This window comes from Rhodnius prolixus, unplaced genomic scaffold, assembly GCF_049639745.1.
Source record: "Rhodnius prolixus isolate KJV_2025 unplaced genomic scaffold, Rpr scaffold_1, whole genome shotgun sequence".
Lineage (NCBI taxonomy): Eukaryota > Metazoa > Arthropoda > Insecta > Hemiptera > Reduviidae > Rhodnius > Rhodnius prolixus.
In genome coordinates, this window is record NW_027411581.1 from 23,945,477 (window position 1) to 23,957,365 (window position 11,889).

The 11,889-nt window shown below is 34.4% G+C and overlaps 1 long non-coding RNA gene and 1 other non-coding gene across 2 annotated transcripts; one reads left to right on the forward strand and one right to left on the reverse strand.

The window, feature by feature from the left end:
- Positions 1 to 1,058: 1,058 nt before the first annotated feature.
- LOC141446353 (U6 spliceosomal RNA) lies at positions 1,059 to 1,165 on the reverse strand. Its single transcript, XR_012453656.1, has one exon. It is a non-coding gene; the product is annotated as a U6 spliceosomal RNA (small nuclear RNA).
- A 4,642-nt stretch (positions 1,166 to 5,807) lies between these two features.
- LOC141457960 (uncharacterized) lies at positions 5,808 to 11,653 on the forward strand. The gene is made up of 3 exons (XR_012460660.1): positions 5,808 to 6,056; positions 7,217 to 7,337; positions 10,735 to 11,653. It is a non-coding gene; the product is annotated as an uncharacterized lncRNA (long non-coding RNA).
- Positions 11,654 to 11,889: the final 236 nt, after the last annotated feature.

An 11,889-nucleotide genomic window follows, 5' to 3' on the forward strand; every position in this document is an offset into this window, starting at 1 on the left:
TAGACCATTCACTTGGGTTTTCGATTGTAACGTACACAAGCAAGTGGAACGGGCAAAACCGCGGTCGTGAGCGTGATCGTTGTGAACGCTTAGTGGAACGCACCCTATGTTGTGTGAATAGAAGCGAGATGAAAAGGGCGGAACTAAAAGCGATAACTGGTGTACATCATAAACTTAGCAAAAATATCAAATTGATTATTATAAATTAAGTTTAAATTACATACGCTATAAGTTTCAACTTTTTTCACTTTGCAATAGGAAAGAAAAATTAGACATAATTGTTGCTAACTGCCGCTATTTAGTCTACACCAGTGATGGCCAACTTTTCTGTAAATAAGATCTACTTTTTATCTTAAAAGTGTGTCGCGATCGACTTGTTGTCATAGACGTAGTCTAAGGGGGAAGAAGAGGTGTGAAATGCATACTATGTTTATACACTGTGTTTCAGTATAAGGTGCATTCCAGCGAGATATGGGTAGCTAAGTAAAATATGTTATTTTTTAAATCACTTATCAAGTTTTCGAGATATAGGCTCATGAAGAAAATAAATTTCTAGACCCAACTTTTGGTAGCAGCATTCCGTACGATTTTTTACTAACTTAAAATGCAATTTAATTTTTTTATCAACTGCAATGTATAAGTTGTTGTACTATTTGTGCGTAAATATGAAAAAGTTGTTATAAAAATGCACAGTATGGCTGATAATTTGATTTTAATGTTGCACTTTCGCGTTTTTTTGTTTTTTTTTTGCCAGGAAAACTGGAAAATCGACCAAAACTGGCCTCGCGATCGACTTGTTGGCCACCCCTGGTCTATAGTTCTTCCATGTAGTAAAATGTAAATTTATGCCTATTTTTTCAGGCGGGCTTTACGTCCAACTACCAAATTAGGTGTCGTAGACGGAGGCAATTAACAAACATACGAGTCCTTTACAGTAAATTTGTTTTATTAACCATTAAATGAAATCCAAGGCCAAAGACCGGGAATCGAACCCAGTCTCACAAATTATTAGCTTTGCAGGTCTCGCCTCTAACCGCTCGGCTACCGTGGCGCCTAAAAAATTTTTGGAACGCTTCACGATTTTGCGTGTCATCCTTGAGTAGGGGCCATGCTAATCTTCTCTGTATCGTTCCAATTTTAGTATAAGTACCGCCGAAGCGAGTACTAGTTCTTTAAAGATTTTATTTTAATTCGTATTCAGTTCAAAAGTTTTTATTTGAATAATTTTTAGGGGAAGAATTCGTTTTTGGCACCTTGAAGTGCAAGTTAAAGCGTTCCTCAAGGTCAACAACACCAGAATTGCGGCAAAACAGAAAGTGGTGTAAATGTTAGCACCAGATTTATGTTTTATGCAGTTTTTTTTGGGGGTGTAAGGGTTATTTTTGCAGGCAGTGTTGTTGGACCAGACTGTTAGCAGTGTTACAGCTGCTATTTCAATTTTACCCATTTATAAAAACGATACGAGATAAACACTACCACAAACCAAGCGTATTCGGCATATTTCTTAATAATTCGGACTCCCATTTCCACTCCAAGATAAGCTAATAATAGGAATGAAAAGCCAAGAACCATCCTAACTTTTTCAAAGGTTTCCTAATTGCATTTATCAATTATTAAATTTGTTTGTAATAACCTAAACAACTGTCCTAAATCCTACATTGTACGCAGTTGTAGAAAATAAAACAGATGTGGAAGTTATTCAGGTTTATAAATAAAAACTAAAAGGATATTTTCCACATCACATTGTCATGTCTGTAGATTCAATTTAGCAAGTTTATCTGACATTAAATAAGAGTTGGAAGGCTACATGTACATTTCCCTCTTTCAGAGACAATTCAACTACAGAAAATCAGTCTCCTGGGATGTCTCCAGTCTGAATGATGCCCTCTCGTGAATACTTTAAGGAAAGAAACAACTTTATTCCTTGCAAGTAGTTTTTAAATATTTAGAAGATTATTAAAGAAAATATGTCACTTTCAGGAGTATTTGCTCAAATAATCTAAAAGAGAAATGTACACATTGGAAATGCAGAAGAAAAATAAATTCTTTTACCATTTTATTTGAATATTGTTTTTTCCAGAGAAAATGTATTTCAAATTTTAAGAAAGAATTGGAGTAAATGGTTCTCTCTCCTTATACGATTACCCAGTCATCTCGCCCTCGAAACATAATGTTCAAGTCTAACATTTTGAAACAAGTTTTCTCACAGATGCGCAGGTTCTGATCTGCAGGTTATTACTGTTGTCATCCATCTAAGAAACATTTTTCTCTTAAAGTAAACACAGGTGTTGGGGTACATTCAGGTAGGTACAGCAGGGATGTGTTTTTGACTATATTGTAATAGAATAATCACAGCTAGCCACGGCAACAAAATGAATCCAACATTCCATTTGAAAACGCTTAAATGAAGCAGAATATGACAGAAAAGATCTCTGGCGTACCAATTAAAATATGGAAATTTTAGCTCTAAGACAAGACTAAATGGATTAACTCTCTTACATCTGCATAGAAGTTGTTTTTCAGTCTTTTTATTGGACTCTAAACAATCTGGATTCTCTGCTCAAAAAATTGGAGTAAATTTAGATTAAGTGAGTTTCCGTAGGGTAAGCCAGAAAGCCGGTGCCCCTGTGACCCAGGGATTCTGTTGACTCCTTTAGAAGCAGCATCCGACGTTTTGAGTGTAAAATTAGACAGCTGGGTAAAGCTTCAAGACCCAGTCTCAAAGTGCCGAACTCTCAGCCTAATGTGTTTCCCTACCTTGTTGCAGTAATGCAGTAGTAAACATAGACGAATGGATTAATAATGAACTTTTTCACCTGCATCTCGGTCGGGAGTTCTATCCACAATTGTTACGACTGTTTATGCATGAAAGATTTGTTAGCTGCACTAATGCGTATTTTGTAGGACTATAATTGGCTCCTGTCGTTTAAGGAAACCAAAGGTAGAACTCTCTCAGTCCAAAAAGGCTGCCGTACCTTACCCTTTCGTCCTAACTTCTGCCATCAAGACAACACTTACCATACTCATTACAATGTCCATCGAGAGGGTATCTCATTCCACGTTGAATTAACTTAATAGGACTGGATAGACTGTAAAGCTGCCTAGATGCCTAAGAAAATGACGAGTACCTGGAATTAATAATCCTTTCTTTTAATTTCAGCAATGCAATTGTTAGTTTAGTTTAGATTAGGTTAGTCTGAAAGACTATAGTCAGTTTTTCTTGGCTTATACCTACGGTGACCATATTTTTTAGGGAAAATAAAGGACATATCAAAGAAAATAAAAAAAATACCTTATAAAATTCATGTTTATAGCATTGATTACGAAAACAGTATAATACAACAATACATGCATTAAAATTTTAAACAATCTTAATTATTACACATACACCACACTTTGTAAAAATTTAAATAACATTAATTTTAATACTTTTTAGTAGAATTAATTTCTTTTAATAATATTTGGCCAAGAATGATTGGTATGATCATGAATGTAGAAAGCAAAAAACTATTCTTCGGCGCAAATATAGACTTTTCTTAAAACATAAACATCCTAAACTCCTTGAAAATTATATTGTTCAAAGATCTTCATTTCTTTAAATAGAAATTTAATCAATCAGAAGAAAAAAGAAAATCATATCCTTTTTTTAGAAAATATTCGAAATGTTAAAAATAGCTCCCAGTTTTGGAAAGTTATAAAATCAGTCAAGGGTTACAAACCGACAATTAATGAGATGGGTTTAGATAATTGGTCTGTTTATTACAAAAAACTTTTCGGTGAGAAATTGTTATCGGATACATTATTTTTTTCAGTAGCCGATCCTTTTTTGGATGATCCTATAACCTTGGACGAATTACAATTCGCAATTAGAGTTGTAGGGAAAAACAAAACTCCAGGATTTGACAATATTTCTTATGAAATTTACAAGAGCCTCCCTGCTGAATGGGAACATTATTTGTTAAATTTATACAACACTATTCTAGTTCAAGAAACCGTTCCTAAAGCTTGGTCTAAATCTAAATTAAGCTTGATCTACAAGAAAGGGGACAAAAAGGATTTTGATAATTACCGGGGAATAGCTATTTTGAATAATATAACAAAGCTTTTTACTAGCATTCTGGCTCGTAGGCTTCTAAGTGGCTGCATTCTGGGGCTTTCTGCCGGAAGAACAAGCTGGCTTTCGTGAGGGAAGGAGTTGTCTTGACCATGTATTTACTCTGATGTCGCTTGTTAAAGCGACCATAAATCTGAAGAAAAAAGGAGCCTATATTTATGCGACTTTTGTGGATTTTAAGAAAGCGTTCGATCGGGTTCAACATGATTTACTGTGGGATAAACTTTTTAAAATGGGTGTAAGTGGAAAAATTATTAGAATTATGAAGACCCTTTACGACAGTGCCGTAATGCAGATTAAGTTGGAAAATGAATTATCAGAAGAAATAGGAATATCTACTGGTTTGTTACAAGGGGAGAGTCTTAGTCCGGTTCTCTTTATTTTATTTTTGGCCGATATAGTGTCTTATTTTAAAGAAAATGAAGCGAACGGAATTAAACTCACTGCTTCAACTCAGATTAATATGCTCTTGTTCGCAGACGACCTGGTAATATTTGGATACGCCTGGTACGATGCACAGAAAAATTTAAAACTCTTGGATCAGTATTGTTCTAGTAATTGTTTATCAATAAATTCCCAAAAAACAAAAGTTTTAGTGTTCCATAAGTCACCCAGATTAAAGCGATTGAAGCCACTGTTTTATAGGGGTTTAAAGTTAGATTATTGTAGGAGCTATATTTATCTGGGAGTCCCCTTTTCTGCGAGTGGAAAATTTAAAGCCGCTTCAGATTTTTTTCTACAAAAGTCGGTAATAGCCGGCGCTAAAGTTAGGGACATTTTAATAAAGAGCAAAAGTGACGCTTGGGAAACGAAAATGGCTCTATTTGACTCTATGGTAGCATCAACAACTTTATACTGTTCTGAGGTGTGGGCTTTAAGGTATTTGGATGTGTTGGAAACAGCACAAACTAAATTTCTAAGAAGTTCATTTTACTGGTCACAGTGTACCCCTCACTACATGATAAGGCTTGAAACTGGTAGAGCTCCGTTAAGTTCGTTTGTTTTTAAAAGAATCATTAATTATTGGACAAAATTACTCTCTCTTCCTGAAGATAGGCTTCCGAAACAATGTTTCAGATCTTTATGTTCCCTGGATACCAATGATCATTATAGCAATGAATACAACTGGGTGTCAATGGTTAGATCCTGGGGGGAATCATTAGGTGACGTACATATCTTTCATACAATGGACAGTGATTTTATTTCAAATGATGTAGTTGATAAACTACTAAACACCTTACTTAGTAAAGATATAGATCGGGCTCTTAATTCAAAATTTAGTTCCACCTACAGACGTATAACTTCAACTATTACCAACCACAAACCTATTTGAAATACAAAATTAACTTTGAAAAATTAAGAATAGTTAGTCAATTGAGGCTCAGTGGTGATAATATGATAAAATTGTTCTTCAAAGGTTCTCTCCTCAATATGACATCCGATCAAGACTGCCCAATTTGTCAACAAATAATTTTAAATCCGTTGAATCATCTGCTGGTAGAATGTCAGGCTAATTATAGTAACCGTGAAAAGTTTTTAGAACACTATTGTTCGATCCTCGAAGGGATGTGCGGCCCCCCGGCCTAGAATTTATCTTTTGGCACAGCATTGTCCGATTGGCAGCACTGGAGAAGACAACGGAGAGGGGGCTGTAGCGTGTGCCTGGGAGCTCGAGCCAGTCGCCCTTGGGGCTTCTCAAAGGTAGTTGACTTTGCCGCCAAGTCCAGCCATGATCAAGATGTCCTGCTACACCGGTGTAGGCCCCCTGTCATGTGACTCCTTAAAGACTTTATTATAAATATTTAATGGCCATTAACGTCGCGAAGTCTATGACTATTGGGTCAAGAAGTGAATTAATGTTGTAATAGCGAAGGAACATAAATTGTAATAAGAAGCTAAGCACGTGCTAATTGTAATTGTATGTCTCGTAAGGTACCAAATTGTAAGTGTTTATAATATATATTTTGTGTGGTCTGAATCAAATTATGTGTGCTTTTGTAAAACTGAACTATTTAAAAATATATGATCATTTTCTAACCAATCTCTGTTAGTATTCTAAGTGTTGGTGGCGTCCCCCACCCTTCCCAACCTTTAATCTTAGTTTATCATAATTCTCCTTTTCCAATCTGCTCTCCCAATTTGTCCTTTTGTTTCTCTAATTCCCCCTCCCCTTCTTCCAAAATCTTTCAACTATTTAACGGAATCTGAGAGTGATGCCCAATCAGATCGCTTGCTGAATTTAGACAGCATTCAAAAAATAAATTCTTTGTTTTTGTTTATCTTAAACACCATTAGAAAAAGCACTTAAGATCTAAATAAAAAAAAAAAGAAAAAGTGTTTTACCTCTGGATACTGTCTCATTATTACTGTTAAGTCTGTGCTCTTGGTTTTATATTAAAAAGATTGGTTCATTTTTTATTTATTAATATTATTATTATTTTAATGTTACAGTAGGTATATTTTTCAGAAGAATTGTTTATTTCGTTTATACCAGACTCATTGTACAAGTTTATCTTAAACAATAAAATATTATCTATCTTAATTTCTTTTAATAGCGCCGGTTCTCGCTTTAAAAAGTCATAAAATTCCATTCAGTTCATTTGAAAGTTGTATTTGTCGGAAATACATGCTTCTAATGTGCTTACCTTTAACTGGGGTTTTTCATTCGTCCACATATTATTCACCAATGAAAATATTCGATTTTTTTTTTAAACTTTTGACTTTACAAAATAAAGGACAGAGCAAGAACTGTCCTCATAAATAAAGGACGCATGTTCACCGTTCCTATACTGAGTCGTTCGAGAGTATCACTGTCTTTAAAATATTGTAATGAATTAATAATTAATTATTGACAATTACGAATGATTATTTTATAATTTAAAAAGATCATGTTGCCTAAATTATTTTGTAAACATATCAGAAACCTCTTATTGCAATCTTAAGAAAGTGTTTCCTTCATGGAAGAATAGTTCCAATGTAAAAAATTTAAAAATTAATTGAATTGAAAAAAATGAAATGAATTAATGCAATTTTTAAACTAAATCCTCCCTCTAGGATTTTTCAAACAAAAATGAAATCTGGGTGCGACTCTGTATGTTACAGTTGACGAAGAATGCTGAGAGACATATCAGGCTACTAGGGGGAAATACTATTTGTGTAGGGCAGATGGAATAGTGAAATTACAACAATAGTGTGGCTACCTACTAGTGAGCTACTGTTGCAGGTAAGTATTGATGGTTCGAACTAGGCTGTTCGGTCAGAGATTTAGGACATCTGTAGAGGGTTTTGGCTCGTCTTCCAAACTTACATTTTGTAGAACATCATTTTTTTTTTTTTTAAATATTTAAAAATGGTTCTTCTTATTTCAACTATTATTCACGTAATTTACAAGCATGTTAGTAAGAAGGGTAAGTGAGCTCGTAATTGTAGGTACTGGCGATTCTAGTGTTACACCCAATATTTGTGATTGGATCTGTCAGGAAAGATAAGCCCTCTGTCATTTCTCTCTTGAATATCGCGCGCTTCCGTCCCTTATCAATTTAACCTTCTGACGGATGCTCATGTGCAAGACTCTGATAACAGTGGTTACCTAGCTGTTTTGGCGAAAATTTGCCGTCTCTCTCTTTAATATCTTTCTGATGTTACCTCCATATGATTTGCATGATTCATTTATTGCTAGTAAAACTAGTGTTTTAGTGGTAGATTCCGGCAGTACTTTGAGGATAATTAGCTATTGTTGAGAATACCGGCGCTTCATGGCTTATGACTTCATGGCTTTCGCGCCTTAAATAGATAATAATACCGAAAATTTCCCTATATGTATACAAATATTAAAACACAACTTGCAGACGTTTTTAACGAAATCAACATTATTCAGTAAAAAAAATTCCAATCAAACGAATTCCGATTTTCATCAAATAGGGGGGAATTTCAGACCCAAATTTGATTTTTTCAGAAGAATAATATTATGATTATAACATCTTGTATCTGTGACGCCTGACACAATCCATTTATCCGATGAAAATGAAACGTAACGAAAAGTTGAATAATTAGAAAGAATCTCATGTAATTATAGTGTTTAACTGGTAAAAAAATTAGCATTTTTTAAAAACTGAAACTAATTTACATTGTCAATTAGCCTGACAACGCCCCTAGCCTGAATCTGTGCAATTAGAAGATGGTTTTAAAAATAACTTTTTGCGAGTAAATAATAATAATTATATGTAAAAGCAGGTTTTCTATTGAATTGAATTAAGTAACTTGGAAGCAAAATCATGCTTATTTTTTCCTCAAATATCAATAACTGACTCACTAAATTATAAAATGCAAGTGAATTTTTCATTTTTAATTTACCACTAACGCTTTCTCTGCACGCAATAAAATTTTCTAAATAAAACCTTCCTTCGGGAGATATATCACATATTTTTTTCATAATTTTCACTTCCTTACCGTGTAAAAATTTCAAATTGGCTGAGATTACATAAAAATCCGATTGCGCCATTCGTAAGGGCATCACATTTCCAATTAGGAAATCCAGTTTCAACTAGTGCTGCACGAGACCGAGACGAGGCGAGACTTTATGCAGTCTCGATCTCGGTCTCGGTCTCGGTCGCTCAAGTCTCGGTCTCGGTTGCTCAAATCTCGGTCTCGGTCTCGTCGAGATATCTCGGTCTCGGTCTCAGTTTTTTTGAATTTTTGTTTAAGTATTAAAAGTGGTTTGCTATTAATAATCTTTTCAAAAAATGTTATTATTTTCTAATAATTATTTTAATTTATATATTGGTAATGAAAATGTGTGTAAAAGAAGACAACTACTTACACTTCAATGCATCATATATTACTATTACTGTTATATATCTTTATATAATTTCAAAAAGATGTTAAAAACGCGCTAAATGAAAGGCACAAATAACATATCTGCCTGCTATAACAAGTCGATTCGTGAAATAAAAAATACACCTCCCAACAAACTTCCCGCTCTATTAGTTATGGCTGTTGGTGAAGATAAAGAATCTGATGATTCACTTTTTGACGACGACGACGACTGCATCAATATTTTTGCACCATTTGCTCAAAAATCAGCAAATATCACCGAAGCATGGAAGACAGAAATAATTAATTATACCAAATTAGACCAAGCACCAGTAGACGTTGACATTTTAGAATGGTGGAAAACACTTGAGAATTCCTTCAAAAATTTGTCTAGAATGGCAAAAGATATTTTTAGTATCTGTGCAACTTCAGTGCCATCGGAAAGATTATTTTCGCAAGCTGCGATGATAGTGACCAATTGAAGATCTTCTTTAACTTCTGATTCAGTAAAAGCTCTTTTATGTATCAATGCTTAGGCAAAGAGTATCTTAAAAACGAAAATAGTGCGAGACCTGCGAAGCTAATGAGTATTGTGGTACTGGGTTCGATTCCCGGTCTTAGGCCTTGGATTTTATTTAATGGTTAGTTGAAGAAATTTACAGTAAAGTATGTTTGCTAGTCGCCTCCGTCCGCGACACTCGTGCAGCACTAGTTTCAACTCTTTATCAGTTCACTTATTATAGTTGGCCAGTTTTAGTTCAAATTTCATCTATTTCTTCGACTTCCTTTTATTTATGGAACAATTACAGTCATGATGTATTTTCGTGATTGAATTTTTAATCGCAAATTCTTGCTCTGTGATTTACTGGTTATACCCTATTTTTCTGGATGGTGTACTGGATAGTAACCATACTTTGGACATGTTCTTTGAATTGTTATGCCCCTTCACTACTTTGGCTTACTATGTTTGCCAGCAAAATTGATTTTCTCATTCTGTATTTTTTTTACTTTATGATCGAGCCATGTCACTGTATGAAACTCCAGGTTTAAATCCTAAGAAAACTGTTTAGTTCCTGCATTACCTTGCAATCTAGGTGTGTTCGACCTCAACCACATCTTACTCCTATTCCCTTTTCATAGCTAGTTTCTTGACTTTTCAATGAGGGAAGCCAGTTTTCTATTTATCCTGATGCTGTCCACTGGCTGTCTGGTGATGCCATTTTTTATTATTGTTGAGTTCTGAGTTCTGAGAACTGAGCTCTAGACAAACCCCAGCGATTTGACCATTGCCTCACGCTCTGCTCGACTGTTTGCTGAGGCGAAATCTATGTTCAAATCCATGTCATCTGCTTGTGCACATTAAAATCAGATCCGACTGAGTCGCATTTAAATTTATTAAAACTAACATTCTGAAGTTAGAGTAAGTAGTGTAAATCAGTAAATGTGTGAATGAATTCAGGTGCATAAGCAACAAAAAAATAAAATAAAATGAATTCCGCACTACAAGTAAAGAAAATTTTGTTCTATTTTAGTTTAACTTTTTATGAATGACCATTGAATTTATGAATAGGCAGAAAATTAGTTACGGGCGGGCATTGTAACTGAGACCAACATTGTGCTCAATTGAAAGAACATCCTGTAGTAAACTTTGAGGTCTAAGTTACCTGGCCATATCTTTATAAACAGCCATCAGTTTTTCACTGGACAAATAAGAAAAATTATTTGTGAAAACTACCGCCAGCAAACGTCATCTATTATTCTCCACTTGGTGCCGTTAAATTTTGAAAGGATATTTTGTGTGAAATTAGGTGACATATTGGAGGGAGTGTATACAATCCTGATTTACCTGCACCCCGGCCAGGTGTGCTGCATACCGCCTGCCTGCCTGCACCGCTGCACTCTATGCGCCTAACAATGCACACAGGCCTCTCTACTTAGTGAATTTGGAATCTACGGAACTGTCACATTACAATGATATAGGTAATGTAGACACTATTTATCATTTGCACATAATAACTCTTTCTTTATACATAATATGGATTCGTTGAGATCCTCTTCGTTGGAGTTTCGCACGAACAAGAATCCTGAAGAATAAATTACAGTAATGCGAGAAACCATATTCATGTAATTAATAATACTGATGTTACTTAGGTAAGGTTGTAACTTGTCTAAACTCACTGCAATAAATCAATCTAAACCATTGTTTTATCTATTAATTACTTCGTAAACTGCTTTATACATTTTATCTTTAACTAATTAAATAAGTCTCCTAACCTGGCAATGTTCTAGTGCTAGATTCTCGATTCTTTATCAGCATCAAGACTGAAAAATCTCCTCCAATGGATGGTTGAAATGTGGAAATATCATTAGAAAAGCTTTCTGCTGTTGGCACGTGAGTGAAAAGTCAATGTTGAACTCTCTGCCATTCTTCTTTTTGAGTTTCAGGGGGGATACATGAAGCACACTTTCGCATACACAAAAATCACACAGACTAATTTTTAAAGAAATAAAAAGAAAACCTCTTTTTTACCTTCCACTGATGTACTTTATAAAAACTTAACAAATCTTTTCCGTAAAGTTGTCCAGGTGGATAGGTGATTTTCTTCAAATTTTGGAAGTTAGATTTTAGAAGAAGTTAGATTTTCTTTATTATTTTGGAAGATAATAGTTAGATTTTATTTTAGGTATCTTTATTGATATTTAGTAAGAATTAAGTCCTTAAATGTTACGAAAAAGGCATTTTAGAAAAATTATAGAAAAAGGAGCCTAACTTCCCGCTTTGCTCAAAAGCGTTTTTAATGAAATTAGCCGAAAAAAGTTTCATCTAAAGATAAAAGAGAATTGTTTTTTGCGCTTTAAGTAAATTTAGTTTACGCAACATCGAAGAAGCTACATTGTTTTTAAAAAAATAAATTGAAATAAAACTGAAAAATTCTTTGAGTAAAGTAATATTTTCGGTTTAT